The 22,393-nt window shown below is 31.5% G+C and overlaps 1 protein-coding gene and 1 long non-coding RNA gene across 9 annotated transcripts in view; both read right to left on the bottom strand.

The window, feature by feature from the left end:
- Ten-m (teneurin transmembrane protein Ten-m) overlaps nt 1-22,393 on the bottom strand; it is a 683,381-nt gene that overhangs the window by 584,387 nt on the left and 76,601 nt on the right. The gene's annotated exons all lie outside the window — the stretch shown is intronic.
- LOC145970326 (uncharacterized) lies at nt 17,073-20,732 on the bottom strand. The gene is made up of 4 exons (XR_014438398.1): nt 20,146-20,732; nt 19,418-19,658; nt 17,983-18,340; nt 17,073-17,481 (listed from the first exon to the last, which is right to left on the bottom strand). It is a non-coding gene; the product is annotated as an uncharacterized LOC145970326 (long non-coding RNA).

The raw sequence follows: 22,393 nt of genomic DNA, 5'->3' as shown, positions 1-22,393 counted from the left end.
TAAAGAACAAGATTACTATTGCATTGAACTTTTCTCAATTGCATCTGCTTTTGCGAAAAGCGATTCGAATCGAGCGTGGATATTTGCGAAAATAAAACATGCATTCAAGTTAAATAGCGATATTCCAACACGTGAGTAACTTTTGTACAAATTTACAAAGCATCATAATGCAACAAATGTATTCGTCATTATTCCGCGAAGGATACAAAAGGCTCGATAACGAAAGGAGGAAAAAAATCGCGGCGCGATTTAAATTCTACAACATTATTTTTATTCGCCTCGTTAGAGTCGACCGGTTAATCATCTCTTTGTCCGGGAATTACAATCAATACTGCCGTTTGTACGATTAGAGAATAAGTAAAGCAAAACGTGATTCTTTCTCTCTCTCTCTTTCCCATATTGGTACGCGAGCCATTGGAACGATAAAGCGCTCAATATGGAGTACAATGAAAAGCAGCGCTCTCGTGCAAGAGGATGAAAAGAGCTTATGTTTCACCATCGCGCACCGTTTGTAAATCATCGTCACCGTTTTCAGACCACGGGAATTTTACTCCGCTCTACTCCCACACACACTCTCTATTTTTACACACAGGATGGTGACCAGGCGGCGGCGGCGACCGCGCAAAAAGGCAGTTTCCGCGAATGCGGCGTTTCGCTTTCTCACTTCCGCGGAATATGTGCGGCCTCGGACTTTTTCTTGGTTTTCTTCCTTTTTCGTCTCTCTTTTTTTTTAATTTCACGGATATATTTTCTATGCCGACGCATTTGCATTTTAACGAAGGGACCGCGAAAGAAAGTTATAAATAAGAAACACTTGGGCACACGAACACTAGATTAAAAGCAGGGTCAAATGGAGGTCGGGCAAGTTGCAAGCGGCGAAATTATTCACAAGGAGACGGTAGTCATTCTTTTTTTAGTGTCTTGAGAGCCGCAGGTGTGTGCATAATAAATAGAAACAACAATAAAGAAGAATTTTGAGTCTCGATGTTTATCCTGTAGTTTTCGTTACACCGGATGTTATTTACAAGATGATGACTCGAAATAAATCATATTGCTGAATTTAACCTCTCGGGCAAATATCTTGGATCGGTCGCTTAATCTTAATAAATGTATTATGATTTTACAATGCAATCTTCCGAAAGCCCCTTTCTTATACTTACTCTTTGTTCGCGCGAGGGATTTCAAGTAAGTACGCGACGTTCTGGGTGCAGCTTAAAACTGCCTTAGAGACGAGGGTCCGAAGGAAATGATCGCACGATAGTCGGAACGATGTACAAGAGTTCCCAATTATCCCGTGGTACGTGGTGAAAAATCACGTCAGCGTCGAAGACGGCAGGCTCGAGCCGTAATACGAGCTTAGTTGAAAAGCTGAATCGCACTCCTGGGGCAACGCCTCGCTCGTTGGCTCGGAACCCTTCTGACTTATGAGCAGATTAAGAAACTCCCTGGGTCTCGATAACCAGCCTCCAAAGTGCCTCGGGTCACTGCTCGGCCGTGAAACGAATATCCCTGCGGAGCCCCTCGAAATTCGGCAAGATATTATTTTCCGACTTTCTTCCTTCGCGTGTTAATTACAGACCAGCTTTACGTTATTAACCCCGGGAACCTCTTTGGAAATTCAACGTCCCTCTTAAGTTTTACGATCTCGACGAATCGACGCGATTGTTGGAGCGCTAATGTTACGAAACGCCCGTAAATATGTATCTCTGTTACGCGAAATCCGAGATTTCGCCGTAATGAGCGAGTCGAGAAAGTCTGATGAGACGGAAGGATTGTATAACCGATAATCAAACTAATAGATACATTAATGGAACGGATTTCCTCCCTCTCTTCGATGCAAATTTATTCCTGCAAAAATAAACAGAGGTTTATAAATTACGATTCCAATCCACACGTGTTATTTTAACTCCGCGAATGTTTTAATTATACAATTTTATATACCCTTAAAAAAAAGAAGAAAAAAAGAGAAAGAAATAGTTGAGTTAATACACGTACTGGTAATGTCTCTCTTGCATAAATCTCATCAGACACTTAACTACGCCGCTGCCTGCATTCGCGAGATTCTTTCGCGACGGATGAAATCTCGCGCGAAGATGAGCCGTGTATGCACTTAAGTCTGGAGAAGACGGCACCGGTTGAGAAATTTTTCGCGGCACGATGACGTTATGGAGTTTGTCCCATTTTTACGCGCGGGGGAGATTAAGATTTTAATTGTGCAGCACGCGGTAATTACAGAGCAAACTTCCTCTCCGCGGCTTTTCTCGCATTTCTCCCCTCCCTCCCTGTCCTCCCCGTCCTCTCACCCAACTTCTTTTCGCCGTTTTGAAATCTACGATGCAATTCTCTCTTTCATTCTCTTTCTCGGTCACGCGTCTTTTCTTTTTTTTTCCCTTCTCTCCTCGGTGCTCCTTTCACGCGAATCCTACGCCGAGGTGGTAGAAGTTTGCACGGCCAGCTCGGAGCTCTATGATTGGACGAGTTTTCAGGGTAGCGAAGGCAGTTTTGCCTGCTGGAACAGGAGAGAAAGATCTTTTTCCTGGATGGAGCTCTGGGATAATATTTGTAGATTACGAGCCGCGGAACTTATTCGCCGTTTGAGAGAATAAGAGGGAAAGAGAGAGAGAGAAAACGTCGAATCAAGTCGAGTGAAGTAGGTGAAGATGGGCGGAACAAGAAGAATATCTAGACGTACTGTGCACTCGATAGATCAACATTGGTGAATTTCTCATCTCGCTTTAGTTATGCATAAAGGATACACAGAATGATTACACGATCCATAAAAAAAGAATAGCCTTGTTTCGCTATCGATTCTATAATGTTCTCTCTCTTACTATTAAATGATAAAATATATGCCATAAGCGCATAAAATAATATCTTGCGAAAGAATCTGAAATCGATATAACTTCCATTTGTTTCAATATAAAATACATTTTCATTTTCTTGTGTTTTATAAATATTAGAAAATTTATATATTATTTATATCTTTCATTTATAAAATTTAGAGATGTTTTATAAATATAAAAAGAAATATATTATATATATAAAATTTTTAATATTCACAAACGCGAAGAAAATTAAATATATTTTACATTAAATAAGTGGAAGCTTTAATTTCAAATTGTTTTGCAAGATTTTTATTTTATTTATGCTTATGGAATATTTCATTATTTAATTGTAGAAACATTCAAAAGTCAATGTAATCATTATTTTTTTTTCTGAATATTTTTCAAATGAAATAATAGTATATATTCTAAGAGCAAATTCTTAGTTACATTACAAATTAATAAACACTGTAAGATATAATATTATTTAAGAAGACATGAGATAATTGTTATAGAGATAATAATTCTGGATTAACTACGGCTATAATACTTTACTGTTTCACGAACTGGAGATGGCAATTTCAATATTTATTATGTGTAAAAGAGTGGGAATAAAAACATTGAGAAATAAATTTGCTTGATATTAAACTGTTCTCCTTTTTTATTGCATTAAAAGAGATCTGGACATTCATGATAGAAATTCCAACATTTTATATAATGTATAAATAATACAATATCTTTTGAGGGAAAATGTAACTTTTCAAATAAAATAAAAGAATATTATCATATAAATAAATAAAATACATACAATTTTCCATACGATAATTCAATTCTTTTGCATAGTTAATCTGTTATATTGAATATTATTATCTGCATATATAAATATTTTCATACAATTCTAGAACCATTTTCGACAACATTACATCCATTCATTCACCTTGTGAAAATAGACAAAAATGTTCTACGACAGTAATTAGCATTTTTTAAAGATCATCAAGTCTCACAATATTGAATTATAAGTGTGTCCAGATTTTTCTTACGTGCTTTTCCAAATAAGTTTATATTATCTTATATCGTCGGTTAATGACCTAGTTGGCGACAGAAGAGAGTAATATAAGCGTATTGTTAATCCGATGGATTAATTAACGTGTCGCGCGGTGCATCCTCCATTGCGTTAAGGACCAGGCAACGAGTCGGCTCCGCGGGTTTCTAGTACTTTCGGTGCGGCAAACTTGGTAAGCTCGGGAGTTATGCGTTCTCCGGGCAAACTTGCTCAGGCCAGCACGCACCAGCAGCCGCTGTGTTAGGTGGTTATACCACGTACACGGGCTAACTTGAATAATAGACATTGTTGTACGAATTAGGCGGGTAGGGGTAGCCAAGAGAGAGAGAGAGAGAGAGAGTCAAGAGAGGTGGTGCGACCGGACCCTGCGAACGCGGACCTCCGACTTTAATTAACGATGGTCTGAACATCCAGTTCGCCGGACGTGTTATTAACTCGTCCCTCGTCGAGCTGGCGTCCCGGAATCCGAGAATTCGTGGACGTTTTCCTCGACGGGAATCATTTAGAAACGTTTGTCAGCGAGTGGAAAGAATGTCCTGGATAGTTTCCCTCCAGGATCCGTCGTCGTTTGAGTTCGAACTCGCGATATAGAAGGACTCCAAACCCCCCCTCTCCTCACCCCCGTTTGACTTTCCAAGTTTTCTCGGTAGACTAAGACGATAAGAAAGTAGCAGACGGAAAGAATGGACGGATCGCGATGTCAATTTTCAGGGAGAGATCCGGAAAACGCGATCCAGATGCGCGGAAAAGTTTTCGCCCCCGCGCGCGATATTACGATTCGGTCCAACCATAAATAAGAAACCGGCGCGGCGTGGCTCTCGATATAACTCACTGGATTTCCATACGATGATAAAACGGACGCTCGGACCCTCGGTGCGATGATTTATAAGATTCCCGACGTTGTCCCAGTCGCAAAATCTTCCTCGACCTGACCCGTTCGAGGATGTTTGCGCGCGATAACGGGATCTGTCGCGCGCTTTATCCCGCTCGTCTCTTTGCCTCCTAATCGGACCGGCGGACAAGCGTAAGATTCTTTTTCTTTTCTTTTTTTCGTTAACGATTCGCTCTCCTAAAAATTCGCCCTCTAAACGCGCCCCTCGCGCTTTCTCGTGTTTCGCGTATATCGACGGGTCAAGAGAGCATCCACTCTCGCATACAAGCAGATCCTATCAATATGTTTGATGAAATATGGATTATTCCCGATGGATCCGGCGGGTCGGTTCAGAAGTACCAAGAAATCACCCACGACGTTCGTATATACGTCTTGATGTACGATCTGTGTGAATAGCGCCGTTTTTCACATCTGCTTTCATTGCTGCAAATTTTAGCATAAGTGAATTAAACCTATCTTTGCTTCGTGATCAATTCAATTTTTATCTTCCTTAAAGATTAGAATTTCTATTTATGATATAAAATGCATTTTTAAAAAATTGTTTATATGATAAACACCAATCTTACATAAACATTGCTACATCAGTTTTCAGTAGCTAATTTTCAGTAACTGCAATTTTAATAATAATGTTCTTGAAGCTATTGTTTAAAATTATTTAAAATTAAATAGTGAGAGAATAGACGCACTTTTATGAATAATTATTTGCTTTTTTAATGTAACGTTAAACGATATTTTACGAATTAATTATGTCAATTTTTTAGCAAATATATACCTTATTAAACTATTTAAAAAATATTGACAAAGATATAAAACTTTTTCTATTCTTTATATTATTTAAATTTATTATTTTATATTATGTAACATAAATCTAATTCATTTTATATGAATCTATCATAAATTTTACAAGAATAACCTTTTAATTGTATTGTATTGACAAAGATATTGTAAACGAATATTAGATTTTTGCTTTTGTTTCTATGTTTGTTGACATGTGATGTACATCTGTAACAAGGGAAATATAAAATTGATGCAATCTTACAAATAATATGCTATCATTAAATAATAATGTTAGATATATACGATGAAAAGATATATATGTGAGTGATCTCGAGTTATGATAATGAAACTTGTGATAATTAGACTTTCAAATTTATTAAATTCAGAGCTCGAACGGGGAATGAACCTCGATGTGTCCGACACAAGTATGTAACGTAAACTGTGTAAAATTGAATTGTTTGAGTAAGAATTTGGCATGTAATAAAATCTGAAAGAAAGTTTATAGATAAAAGTTCGCAAGGGCGATCCACAGTTAAGCGTCGTTTGCTCGCCAAATATTAATTTTTCTGGAGATACATGAATCAATTATAAGATTGCAAAGAAATTGAAGGTATCATACACTTTTTTTATTATAGATTAAGAATAACTTGAGTGTTCGATTTTAATTCAATTTTTATAAATTATGACAATTCATAGAAGAATACATAGAAATTTCTGAAAGTATACAGAAAATGTTTACATCAATACAATCTAAATTTAATTTTTATCTTATTGAAATAAATCAAATATTTTGAAATTTTGACTAGCTTTTTAGGATTTGGCCCCACTGTGCGTGGTTAAAGCGGTTCAATTTAATCGTTCGCACGTAACCAGCAATTCGCTTTTATCGCGAGATGCTTTAAAGATAGACAAGTGAATGCCTTTAAGTGCCATTATAAAAGCCAGGCGTTACAATTGACATATCTGCGTCAAGCGAGCTACCTTGAAATCTTGCCGATCGCTCTCGGGATCATCATCTCGTCTCGGGACATCGAACTTTCGTCCCGCTCGTTTTCAGTATTAAAGATGAAGTTTACGGTAAACACAGCAAGTCGCGACGATAATTATTTACGTTATATTCTCACGATGTACGATCTCGGCGACAGCGCAGCTTATAAACTCATTGCTCGTGAGCTCCATTCCCTTTAATAGGAAAGCGTGTCTCACGTTCGGTTAACTAAAGCGTTATTAACTTCCAAAGTAAACTCATTCTTTTCCTCGTGGCATACTTTAGTCGCGGGATATAATGCTCGAAAAGAAACTAAGCTCTTACGTATATATGTAAATATCGCTAGTATTCGTCCGGTCCGGCTAGCGATTTGCCTTTGCATATCGCAGTCTCCCTCCAGGTGAATAATAACGACCCTGGATATGTGAATTACGAGGCGATTATCTACGAGACGGTGGGAGAAAAGGCAAGATTTTAATCTTTATTAAATATATTTGCAGGTGAAAAATTCAAGTTGAAAGTTTAATAACAGATTCGAATTCAACAACAGATATATAAATTTAGAGGCAATGTTATAATATCGTTGGTTGTAACGGCATTTATTATAATTTTAATTTCTAACGGTTTTATAATAATTGTATTCAGGGTAGCGGATGGTCAAGGCGGCAAAGCGATTGCCTGCCATATGCCCTTTCTTCTTCTTTTCTCTAATAACGAGAGTTACAGAAGTATTGTTTAGGTCTAATATAGTATAGTTCCCCTACACTACATCGTTCCTTCTATTCTCGACGCGTAGGTGACGCTAATTTAGCGTTACCTACGCGTCGAGAACAAATTCGTTTAATGTAACGCGTCACTATCTGTAATATAAATTGTTAACATCGCGCTGAAGAAGGATCAAAAGATGATCCCAAACGTTCGTTTTTTGTTATTATAATGTGTTTTTTAATAAATTAATATTGAAAAAAAAAAGAAGTGTTGTTGCTTCTCTGTGCTCCAACTACCGCGCGTTGGTTCTTATGCCATTTTCTTTTTAATTTAAATGATAATTGTCATTAAAGCTGTGTTTTCTAACTATAAAGCGCGCTTTATATTGCTAAAAATAGCTTTAACATTGAACAATTTTCTTCTTTTAACTCTATTTAATATCAGATATGTGAAAGAATTCTCATAAAGAACATTAATATTTTTATTTATTCCGTGGACAATTGTATGTAGCAGTAGAAGGAACGATGTAGTGTAGGGGAACTACACTATATTAGACCTAAACAATACTTCTGTAACTCTCGTTATTAGAGAAAAGAAGAGGAAAGGGAAGGGGCGACCATGTCGCAGAAAATTTTCATGCTGTCGGGATTTGAACCCGAGACCCTTCATATGGCAGGCAATCGCTTTGCCGCCTTGACCATCCACTACCCTGAACACAATTATTATAAAACCGTTAGAAATTAAAATTATAATAAATGCCGTTACAACCAACGATATTATAACATTGCCTCTAAATTTATATATCTGTTATTGAATTCGAATCTGTTATTAAACTTTCAACTAGAATTTTTCAACACCTGCAAATAATAAAATAATGTGTTTTTTAACTAATATTTTTAACTAATATTGAAAAAAGCAAGAAGTGTTGTTGCTTCTCTGCGCTCCAACTACCGCGCGTTGGCTCTTATGCCATTTTCTTTTTAATTTTTTGATTACTTGAGCCAAATCTCTAATTATTAAATTATCGTTTAATAGAAATTAATTTCCTATCAAATAGAATGCCCAACGCAATAGAATGCGATTAAAATCTTTATCAATTAGAATCGCAATGCGATAACAATTAAATTGCCATTAAATTTGACTTAAAATTTACTAAAGAGCTTAAGATTAAGCTTAATTCAAAGCCCTTTAATTATTAATCAATGTTATATAGGTCTATAATTGGGCTCCTTGATAAAATTTCGTGGAATAAATACAATGCCAAAGAATCATCACAAGAAGTTGAAATATTTTTCCTAGCACGGGAACATACATTCTCTATTAATCTATCATCATTCAATTCTTTGAAGAATTTACGCATTTTAGACGATGTTTTTTTTGTTATTAGTAGCAATAGGACACATCATAAAAGAAGAAAAAAAAAAGAAAAAATGACAATATTTTTGTACAGATTGATTACGGGATCATTTCATCGCTTTGCGACGTCGGTTGCAACTTGCTGTTTCTTAGATTAAGAACGAGTCGATACGATCTATTTCTCATTCAAGCTTACACTATCTTCTATTTTATATTAATTACATTGTTGATCGGAAATACTAAAGGCACCTAATGTTTCGCTGGATGCTGTTTGCGCTGCTTATTGCCAATTAAAAGACAAGTGCAGCCGAAATCAATCGCGACGGAAATTCTCCGCTTCTTCTATCCATACTTTTCTTCTAATCTTTTTGCGCTTATAGTCAAGCTTCATCTTCATAGTGTAAGAAACGAGATTAAATTAATTTCGCAAAATCACAGTTACAAAAGTAAAATATATAAGAAACTGGAGAAATTCCGTTTTCGCTTGAAATCTATACAACATTCGCGAATGCTATTTTTCGAAGCAAATCTGGACTGATTCTAAAACATCGTGAGACCATATTATAGTCAATGAAGACGATTCACATTCCGCTTCGTTAATATTGAATGATTGACTCTCGAGATTCGATTATGCGATTTTCGGAGCCTCTACATCTCTGATTTAACCTTCTATTCTTTTTCGCGAAAAAAACACTATAACGAGCTATTCTAAAGGACAAAATCTACACTCATTCCCTTCATGCTAATTATAGACTTTCATTTCATGAAATACAGTGAAATACCCTACAAATGATGTTTCAATTGTAATTTTAATTTCTAATGGTTTTAATTCGGGGTAGCGGATGGTCAAAGTGGCAAAGCGATTGTCTGTCATACGAAGGGTCTCGGATTCTTCACATGTATATATATGATATTAAATGAACACAAGTCAAGGAAACATGTTAGGCACATTTAAACAGCACATCAATTTTTGCACACTTATACAAACAATCATGTTTCTTTTCATGACCTTTCCTTTTTTTCTTCTATATACCAGCTTCTGTACACTTTTCCTTGAAATAATTCTTATTTTGTATTTAATGAGTACATGATTTGTGATATATAGCGGATATCATGTTACCATGGAGAAGTAATGAATGTGAAATTATTTTATAACGCAATGTTTAACTAATATAAAATGCAAATATTATAATTATTAAATGACGTCTCTTGAATTCTTTCTCTTAAATGAGATTTTTGACATCCCACTTAGAACTTATAATTAAAGATGCAACAGAGAAGTTTCAAATCCAGTTATTCACTAAGCTAACGATTATTATGATTTAGATACGGGCGAAATAACATGCAAAAAATGTCATGTTTCCATAAAGAATAAACCGATAAGCTTATTAAGGCATAAATGCTTCAATAGTTTATTCTTTATGCCTTTATGAAAGGATCCTAAACAGGCCATGGCTTCATCTCCAAGATGAAGATAGGATGTAATATATGTAATATATATATAATTTATTACATATATTATATAACATTTAATATAACATACTTTATGATATGTGAATTTATTAGTGATTCTGCGATAATAATGTTTTAAGTGTATTATACAACATATATTTAAACCGATATTAGATTTTTTATTCAATGTGTTGACATGTGTGCATTAACTATAAGGTAAAATTGATGCAATTTTATAAATTAAATGATATTATTTAATAAGTATGATAATATATCTTTTTATCTTATAATTACTTTAATAACATCGTAAAATTTATTATAATATTCGATTAATGTGTTTACCTTTTTTTATTGATTAACTTTATGCTTCGACAGAACTAATTTGTGTTAATTTCAAAATATTTTGCGGCTTTTAGTCGCATTTATATAATTATTAATCTTTAAAATTATCTTTTTCTTTATTTTTTACCAGTTTCTATATTCTTCATATATTTCGTTAAAACAAATTTTTTCTTTTGTTGTTTATTAATACGATTTGTAATACGATTTATAAAGCAGATCCATATATATGTATAATATCAATATACAGAAGATCTGTTATGTATACGTAAGAATATTTTGCACCTGAAGGCGATATGGCGAGGTGTAATACTTATAGTGCACTTTAATTTCTTAAAAAAAAGAGAAATTTAAAAAGACATCAAAATTTATTATATGTTATATTTATCATAGTAATATCTTACAAGAAAATTAGGAATAATAATACCAGACAAGACAATATTAGAAAATAACGATAACAGACGACAGATAAAATGTACTTTTGATGATAAAATATTTATAGTGACAATAATTTTATATGAGTGAGAGAAGAGAGAGAGAGAAAGAGAGAGAGAGAGAGAGAGAGAGATTGATCCAAAATTAAATTATCTCCTCGTTTCCATCTCACGTGTTTCATTCTTTAACATGTGATTCGTCATGATATATTGCGTGATGCGACGACGTCAGTCATTTGTCAAGCAGCTCGAAATATCTACGAGAGACTAGAAACTCCTGCATATTCACTCGCACGGATTGTGGATTTGCTGACAAAAAGTTCCGTTAGAAATCAAAGAAAGAAAACCGTGCCTTTTTCTCGTGTCGCAGGTTCGAAAATTTCTCTCGCTATTTTTTTCAATAAAACTGTTTGCTAAATCGTACAAAATTTAAATTCATGGCAATTTTGCTCCGACTATATAAACGAAGTACATAAAGACATATGATATTTTGCAAATAAACCAGCTTATTAAATCGAATAAAAAGATATTCATGGTTATTTCAACCATGAAGTAATAAAAACATATGATTATATTGAGTAACACATTTTTTTCACAAATTGAATGTTTATGATATTTAGTTTTTTATACACAGGCTTTAAAAAATATATACGAAAATATATAAAAATGCATATATAATTTTGTCTGATAAAATATAAATATTTTTGTATAAATCGATAAAATAATAATGGATATATTTTAATGCATCAAACTATATTTTTCAACATTTTTTAATGATAGTATAATCAGAATATATATACATAACATCACAATATATATGCAATCTATTCTTACATGAATGATTACTCAACATTTTCTCAATTACGTTTCTGCCTCTCCGATTTTAATCAACTATACTGCCATGATGGAGTAAAGTCAACGATTTGATGAAAACCGTTCGATTATCGGTGAATTCGATGTCGATGCTGTTAGAGACTCAAAGGTAGAAGGATGTGTCGAGACAATCGAAGCAATTAGCGTCGGTAAATAGATTCCAAGAGCGAAAAGGGAATTAGCCGGGAATTCTCCGTGGCTTCAACGGCACTCGAAACGTCGAATGTATATCGGATACTAAAAACTCGAGCAATGAAACATCGCTATAATTAATATATCAAAATGAAGCTTAATGCAGTTCCTAAAATGGCAATTTTGAAAAATTTTACTTTATCGCATACTTGCACACACAATAAGATTATATCAAAGTTGCGTAACGCATTATTATGTAATATTAAGCGATATTATATATAATTAATTATCGAATTAAATATGCTAATACATACTATACATATATACAATACACATCATATCTTTAACATAATAATGAAAGGAAGTAAAGTTGCTTGTTCAAGGAAAAGAAAAGTTGAGAAAAAATATTTATTCCCGAGTAACTTTATCCTGCGAAGCGAGGTAAAATACGCTGATCAACAATCTCATTTTCCGTACAAATTTTCAAGTTGTTCCCGATGAGTTTATAAGTTGTAGGTGCCGGGCTAACAATGCGTCCGCGAAAATTGAAGGAGTCATGGATGACAATTATCAGCAGAATGCTTTAATTATGCTCCTGGCTTCCGCGAGCCAAGTCTGTCGAAGTTTTGGTAATCGAACGAGGGGGAACAACGAAGAATTTGTAAGGGAAGGAATATTCTCCACGGCAACAGCGAACATTCTCGTCAATTTTTAATATGACAGGACAATAGTGCAAACGATAAGAAAGAAAGAGAGAAAAAGAGAGAGAAATTCCCGTTAATTAATATCGGAAGAAGCTTAGGTAAAGTCTCGTCGCAAAACTTTTATGTTTATTAATCTCTCTCGATTTATTAATCAGTATTGCAATCGAAAGATTTTCTCCTCATTATATATCTATATCGAAATAAAAATATAAGTATTTAGAAAAAAAATAATGCAAGAAGAATGATTATAAATGACTTTTTCTAATAATAATAATATAAATATTTTTTTTCTTTATTATTCCCTGTAAATTTTATTTATTGCCGACTGTTTCATTTTTTTATCCTCAAATTTATTATATGTATTAATTAATCATATCATTTCAAATATCGATTCAATGTATTATTTCATGTACATACATTGTAGATCTGCGTACATAAATCGATTAATATAAATGCTCAATCTTTATTTTAATTCGTCTGGCAATCGACGACTTATAAGTACGTTTTTTATGAGTTTATATTAAACATTTTCTATAATATTTTTCATTCACTTTGCGCATTCTGATATAATGAAATAAATTCTCATATATGTATTCATCGAAGTGTAATGCAAATAAACATAGAGCAACAAAAAGTGAAAAAAACATCTGATTTTAATTAATATCGGGAATAGGAAGAAAGCGAGGGATCCATTAAAAACTTTTCATATTTTCCTACTTTCTAGAACTGGCGAGTTCGCTAATCTTTTCGGCATGATCCACGAATTAACACGGTTTCGTGATTACTTCCAAGTTCGTCGCATGATTATTAACTTGGGAGAAATAGACAAACCGAGGAGAGACAACTACGAAGATCTCGATTAACATTTTGATGAACATATAACAAGCAGATGGAGAGAGGTGCTGGATTACTATAGAAATCATCAGATTCGGATTTTCCGCGTTCGCTAAGAATTTCAATTATATCGATTACTGCAATTTTAATGTCTTACGGTTAATTAATTATCAATGTTCATCTATATATGATTTATTTTAATTTTTAGACATACATAATATTTAACATGCAATTATTAATAATTTATTGAAACAAAAAAGGTGCAATTGTATGAATTATAATTTGGTTTGCGATATTTACAAGATTTGTTTGAATAATTATTGAGATTATTAGAAATTTATTGTCTTTGATATATCTATAATAATATGCTTAATGTTAATATAAATAAAGAGAAAGTTCTACACTTAATAATTTATAGTAACGTCTATAAACGTAAAGCGTTGCGGATTAAGTTTTTTTTTTTCGATGATTCGGATTATTTCTCTCTCCTATTTTTTTTTCACCCTTGCATAATACAACGCGAGAAACTGAAACTTCTTGCTAAATCATTTTTTCATGCATTGGACGATAAAGGATTTATGTACGAGATGGTATGTACGCGACTCATGTGCCGTTACATATGTACAATAATGCACCACGAAGAAACCGCGTTTTGTGTCCATTACTTTGTTTTAATAAGATATTCTCACGATGGGTGGTCAGTACGAGGATACACGCCAACCCGTGTCCGAGGATTTTACGTGCCCGACCACAGTTTCCAGTTAATCCGCGAAGATAAGACCAGCGCAACTATATATTTCTATGTTTATTATACTCGGTAACAAGGCGAGTGAGAGAGAGAGAGAGAGAGAGAGAGAGAGAGAGAGAGAGGGGAAGAGAGAAAGAGCGGATCCAAATACAGCCGAGATGTGGCCCGGTAACGAAGCACATCGAGAGAATTTCAAAATACACGTATATACCCGATGACGATGGAGCTACGTGTACATGTGTGTTTGTACATGACGTGTCGCCAATCGTTTACCAACATGCTCGCCGAGATCTGGATTTTGGGAACAACGCGACGTATTGTACATACACGAAACCATATGATCTCTCTCTCTCTTTCTCTCTTTCTCTCTTTCTCTCTTTCTCTCTTTGTATTTTCCCTCAATAATTTCTTTATACGAAAATCCCATAATACCCTCCTCTCGCTGACGTATTATGCAACTCTAGAGATAGTTGACGAGTCAATCGACTGGGGATTGCGACCACACGCGATTGCGCTCATTTACATTTCTACGAGGCGTCTTACGATAGAGAGGCGCGTTTTTATCAACCTCTCCTCGCTCGATATAGATCGGACCACCTAGCAGACATGCTATGCCAGCGCGATATTGGATTACACATTCCTATAGATTGTCAAATAGGTGTATTGGGCATTTCGCTCACATAGTGCACGCGGGCGCGCACAGTCACATGCAGGCCGTACATAATGTACAAAGCTGGATAATGTACAAGGTGGATGGAACAGGTACGGCATAACGTACGCAGACTCTCGACGCGAAACGAGGCTTTATATCAAATGCATAACAACGCTATTACTGCACTCAATTGCTATAAGCCGTAGATTGCGGATTATCTGGTCGCGCTCTGCCTTGCAATACACAGCCTCTCCGGGTACGCGCTAACGTTAATATAATATTAATCGCCTAATGATTATGAATGCCAATTGATATTAGCAGTCGGCGATAGCGAAGCGCTCGCAGCTGGAATCTCGCTTAATGCAACTGCGAATGGCGACTCGTTATGCTAGACGCAATGGTGATGATAAAGCGCTATCGTTTTCAGTTGGTGCTCGCTATGTCGCATTCCATATGTCAGACTTTTATTTTATTGTTAGTACAGGAGACTTGTATTTTTTAAATAATAATGAATTGTATATATGCTATACTGATAATTCAAAGTGATAAGCTAGAGAATATCTATGTAAAATAATACATTATAACATATTAGTTTAACGAGAATTTAAGAAAAATGACAATGATCTTTTTTCGTATTTTTTTCTCATAAAAAATGTATGGTGTCTAGTGTTTTAATAGAACAAAATCTAATGTTAAGACATTTATGAGTGGATATTAGAAATTGTTAATCCATTTTTGGACCAGAAAAACTTTATTCCTTTAGCTTATCAATGTTTATTAGCAAAATAAAAAAGAAATAAATCAATCGACTTTGAAAGATCTAAAATAAAATAATTGAATTATGTTAAATTCTTTCTTGTCTTGAAATTATGAATCCAAAAGATATATTATTATGTTTATCTAAGAATATATTATTTTACAAATAAAAGTGCATCGATTTTAATACAATTAAAAATATCACATAATAATAAATTTAAAGAGAAAAATTATAAAGTAAAGAAGAAGATCTGTGAAGAGAGAAATAAAAAGAAATGTCTATCTTATTGTACGATAAGAGATATCTAATCTCGCTGGCGCGAGCTTGCTCGAGGTATATTTGCAAAGGATCAGGATTGAAACTTACGGAATAATCGCAGTATCATTTAGAAGATATCGCACAAATTCTATTTTCTATTTTATGCATTTATCAAAAACAGATTCAAGTATTTGTTTTATTTATTTATAAAACAAATTTTTCTAAGAGTTTCTGTGATAATACTCACACATATCAAAGAGCATATTACATATTGTACTTATTTGTAAACATATCATCTTATTTATAAAATTACGCAAATTTTGTACTATTTTTATTAAAATTAACGAATATTAACAAATTAAAAACCCACAAATATTTTAAATTGTTTAAATATCTTTGTTTCAATATACATAATATATATATATATATATATATATATATATATATAATATTAATTTAATATTATTATAATATTATTATTAATATTATTATAATATATTTATATATATATATATATATATATATATATATAAAATACATTGAAAAAAATTCTTTCAAAATCAATAATCATGATATATGTAATATGTGAGAGATGTTATATAATATTATGTAATAAATTTTTTTATAGATAGAAATAGTATGAAAAATATGATAAAAATTCCTCTATCTTTGTCGATGCTTGATTAAATATATAATAAACAAACAATATATTTGTAAAATTGTATATGTAATTATAATTTTATATTGTACTGTTTAATGTTACATTAAAAAATAATGTAAATAATTATTCATCCAAGTGCATTAATTCTTTCATTTTATATTTTTTAATATATCTTCGAATTCGCAAAGGCCATCATTTTATAAATCAAGAATATCATCAAAATCCGTTGATAGAGAGCTGTTTAATTCAACATTTTCAATCTACAGCAATAAATAGTTATTTACATTGTCAAATTGATAATCATTGTAACATTTGATGTTCATAACTGCTTGAAGGAACATCTACAGAATTTCTCTCAGAATTGAAAGAACTGCTTGCATTATAATCCAAACTATACGTTAGCTACTCATATAACAACATCTTCAGCAACATTTATATCAAAATTTAAATTACAGTCAATGCATGTGTTAACAAATTAAAAACAAATTTAAAAATGTAATATATTCAAATATTTTCGCGTTAAGACAATATGTTTAAAAAAATTATTCTCGCACAATCAATAATATATCGCATTATATAATTAAACATTAACGTTAATTATGAAACATATAAAAACTAGATATAAATGGTACGAAAATATTTATAAAATTTTAAATCTTTGTCGATGATTGATAATTGGAACTAACAAACTGTATGTTCGCAAAATAGTCGATATGATTATAAATTTGTGTTATATAGCTTAGTTTACCACAAAAAGCAATACAAATGATTACTCATTAGAGACGTTTTATATTTTTCACTTCCTTGGATTCTCTTTTCTCTTCCCTCTTGTTAAGGCATTAAAATTCAATATTCATTACAAACATCAATATCACAATCAGAATTATCGTCAGAGATGAAATAAACATCAGTATCACAAACACTCGTCAAAGAAGAACTCGTCAAAAATTGGTTCCCAATAGCTGCTTGATGTAGCAACATCTTCAGCATCACTATTAGTATTCAAAAGATTGTTTGAACTATTTGATAATCTGGAAAATGAGAAATAAAAACTTCCAGATTAATCAATATTATATTAAAAATCTTGTTTGAATGTCCACAATATACAATTATTAAGTTTAAACTATAAGAGTGTTTAATAAAACACATTTATTATTCGATAACTTAAATATTCTATATATTCATATAAAATTCAACATCCTAATATAAAAATTTTTGTCCGATTAGTTAATTTTCACAATTCATACAAATTATTACAAATTATTACAAATTATCGATTATATAAGTATTAAATATAATAAATAGTAAATTTTTTTAATTATCACATTTTGATAAAGTATTAGTTATACAAGCTACATAGACTCAAATATTTATAATTTTTATAGTATAAACACATGATAAATACTTGAATTTTATGATTTTATTCATGATATACTTTTTATTTATTATACAAAAGTATGTATAACTGATAAAGTATATATAACTGACTTAAAAGAGATAAAATAATAATATTCAATTTATCGCCGTCTTACATCTATGGATCACCACACCTCGATGATTTCAAAAGGTACATAGATTTGATGAGTGTTGATCAAATGTAACATTAAGTTGAAATAATTATTGTTTTGAAAGACTTGGTTGCAATATTTGCACGTCATTGTATCACTCGATTCATTTAATATAACATGATTACTATACAATATCCAATATCGGTGTTCTTTCGCTGTATTTTCATCAATTTTATGGAAATTTTTTAAATGTTCTCTCATATTTTTCGAAACGGTGTAACTTATATCATAATGCATATGACAAATATCACAGTCTGCTCGATTGTCTTCTGTTATAGAAAACGGCCATTCAAATTCCTTTTTTGAAGCTTCTGATTTAATACTGTTATAAATATCTTTATGATCACTTTTTATGTGGCATTTTATACTTGTATAACCTTTCTTAAGATAATAATTTGCACCACAAAAATTGCACTTTGCAATCATTTCTTTGTCGTTAATAACTCTTGTGAAATAGGGCCATACATAGCTATAGCATACATAACTATCGTACGTGGCCATATTATCCGCTTTGTATCACAGATTATATATGACTAAATTCAAACGAAGAATAATTTTAACGAAAAGTATAGACATCGATAAAAGAAACAGAGAAAGATCGCGGTCAAAATGTCTTTGTATAAATGTAAATATTGATACACAATCTAAATCTGCCTAACAAATCTTGTGATTAGTTGCTTATTCACTGCTGTCTGTATGCATGCGTATATGCATAAATTCATCATAGATTTTACGTTAATAAATACGGAATCATTATCAATTAAAGTATTAATATAAGAGATAACAGAGATGTTTTTCATGAAATTTTGGGTATGATAAAAGTACATATATTGATTAAATCATATATAACACCAATTTTTTAGCAGACCGAGTGATACGAGAAATATAATGTTTTCCTAAGAAAAGGTGCATAAATTAATTGAACACCTACAGAATTTCTACTAGAATTGAAAAAACTGCTTGCATTATAGTCCAAACTATACGTTAGCTACTCATGTCAGCATCTTCGGCAACATTTATATCAAGATTTAAATTACAGTCAATGCATGTGTAAATAAATTAAAAACAAATTTAAAAATCTAATATATTGAAATATTTTCGCGTTAAGACAATATGTTTAAAAAAATTATTCTCGCACAATCAATAATATATCGCGTTATATAATTAAACGTTAATTATGAATTAACGTTAATTATGAAACATATATAAAACTATAGATATAAATGGTATAAAAATATTTATAAAATTTTAAATCTTTGTCGATGATTGATAACTGCAACAAACAAACTATATGTTCGCAAAACAGTCGATATGATTATAAATTTGTGTTATATCGCTTAATGTTACAACAAAAAGCAATACAAATGATTACTCATTAGAGACATTTTATTTTTCTCACTTCCTTGGGATTCTCTTCTCTTTTCTCTTATGTCAAGGCATCAAAATTCAATTATTATCATTAATTACAAATATCAATATCACTATTGTCAGAGACCTTACAAACATCAATATCACTATCGTCAGAGACCTTACAAACATCAATATCAGAATTATCGTCAAAGATTGGTTGTCGATAGCTGCTTAATGTAACAATATCTTCAGCACCTTTATTCGAAAGATTGCTTAAACTTTTCGATAAGCTGCATAAAATAAGAAATAAAAACTTCATTATTAATCAATATTATATTGAAATCTTATGTTTGAATATATAATTATTAAATCTGAACTATTAATATTTAATAAAACACATTTATTATTCAAATAATATCCCCTGAGAACTTAAATATTCTATATATTCAATATAAAATTCAACATCCTAATATAAAAATTCTTGTCCGAAGTTAATTTTCATATTTATTCACAATTCATATAAATTATTACAAATCGATTATAGAAGTATTAAATATAATAAATAGTAATTTTTCAAATTATATTTTGATATAGTATTAGCTATATAAGATAGATAGACTCAAATATTTATAATTCTTGTAGTATAAACACATGATAAATACTTGAATTTTATAATTTTACTCACGATATATTTTTTACTTATTATACAAAAGTACATAATTTATATATAATTGAGTTAAAATATAATAATATTCAATTTATCGCTGTTTTTCTTACTTCGTTGATCTGATTTCAAAAGGTACATAGATTTGATGAGTGTCGATCAAATGTAACATTAAGTTGAAATAATTATTGTTTTGAAAGACTTGGTTGCAATATTTGCACGTCATTGTATCACTCGATTCATTTAATATAACATGATTACTATACAATATCCAATCTCGGTGTTCTTTCGCTGTATTTTCATCAGTGTTATGGACATTTTTTAAATGTTCTGTCATACTTTTCGAAACGGTGTGACTTATATCATAATGCATATGACAAATATCACAGTCTGTTCGATTGTCTTCTGTTATAGAAAACGGCCATTCAAATTCCTTTTTTGAAGTTCCTTCCTTTTCTCCTTTTGATTTAATACTGTTATAAATATCTTTATGATCACTTTTTATGTGGCATTTTATACTTTTATAACCTTTCTGAAGATAATAATTTGCACCACAAAAATTGCACTTTGCAATCATTTCTTTGTCGTTAATAACTCTTGTGAAATAGGACCATACATAGCTATAGCATACATAACTATCGTACGTGGCCATATTATCCGCTTTGTATCACAGATTGTATATGATTAAATTCAAACGAAGAATAATTTTAACGAAAAATATAGACATCGATAAAAGAAACAGAGAAAGATCGCGGCCAAAATGTCTTTGTATAAATGTAAATATTGATACACAATCTAAATCTGCCTAACAAATCTTGTGATTAGTTGCTTATTCACTGCTGATAATCTCACTGTTTATAAAAAGATTTTGAAAAAGAATAAATAATCATAAATATTACAATAAGTATGAATATTAAAAATTATTAATCTCTACAAGATAGATTCTGTCTATGAATCTGTGAATTAGCAACAATTACTTCTATCAAAATAATTAGCGTAAATTATCAAGATAAAAAAAAAGAAAAAGATCGGAATACATTAACCGAAGATTATAATGTATTTTTATTGTGTATTATATATAGAATAATTTTATCTTAAAGAGATATATTATTTTCCTTAGTTAATAGTACCTTTTTAATTATATTAACTGCAAGTATATATTATTTAATTTTATTACAGTTAATGCATCGCACAGATCAACAAGTTGAAGAAACAAACGCTCATATTATATTATATATATTTATATAAATTGTTAATATAGCAAAATTATAATAAAACTCGTTATTATTTTACCCTAATGCTTTATCACTTTATAATTTTGAGGAAACTGAATGAAAAAAGAGTTTTTTTTAAATAATTTACTATGTAATGTAATAGAGTATTTTGGAATTTAATATTTCAAAATTTAGTTTGTAACATAAAAAAGTTATGCAAAAAGGTAATTCTCTTTTTGAGTTAAAAATTTTTTTTTTAATTATATGTTATATATTAAAAATCATTAAGTAGAAATATAAGAAACTATATAGATAAAAAATAAATTGTTATTCCATTACTTGTGTTACAGTTTCAAATTTTAGCACGTGTATTTTCCAGCATTTATGATACGAGAATGACTCTATTAGTTGACACAGGCATATCTAGTCTTCAGAAAAATATAAGGAGCGAGGAAACCTTTCTTTTTTTCATTTAACATTTATAGAAAGCAGGAGCGTGTTGATGTTGATGTTTCAGGAAGCATTTAATGGACGTACGTGTCTGGGCTCTTGGGAACGGAACTGCATGGCACGCACCTGTCGAAGCGAACGAGTGTCTTTCACTCGCCACGAAATCGTGACATAGGACATCGGTTGTTATTTATACCGAAGCAATTTTTCTTCCTCTCTTTGTCACTGAACGGGAAGTGAAGTTTAACTCTCAATATTATCTTCGCGGAACAAAACGCAATATCTCAAATATTTTCCTCAGAAGTTTATAACTTCTTACATCTTAAAAATTAATATGTATAGCATTATGTATACCATCTATTTGCATTATTATCTATTATCAAAGCTTAAAATAGGTACGCATATTGAATTTATTTCTGCCACAAATTAAATCATGTCAAAACAATTAGAACATGAAGAGCATCGCCCATGTCACTTAAGACACTAATATTTCAATTTTATTTTGCTAACATATTTCAACATTTTGCTTATAATTGACGTTTTATTTTAGAAGTTTAATAAATATTTAGAAATTTAATAATATTTACAATAATAATTTTTCAAAGATAAACGCGCGAGATTAATCGGATTAACACCATTAGACTTTGTGCACCGTTAACAGACAAGTCATTTGTCAAACATTCGGAAACTGAAAATG

Source organism: Camponotus vicinus, unplaced genomic scaffold, assembly GCF_025532165.1.
Source record: "Camponotus vicinus isolate PSW18456_S1 unplaced genomic scaffold, iyCamVici1.0 SCAF_4, whole genome shotgun sequence".
Classification (NCBI taxonomy): domain Eukaryota; kingdom Metazoa; phylum Arthropoda; class Insecta; order Hymenoptera; family Formicidae; genus Camponotus; species Camponotus vicinus.
The sequence above is the reverse complement of the archived record's forward strand: the minus strand, read 5'-3'. Positions and strand labels throughout refer to the sequence as shown.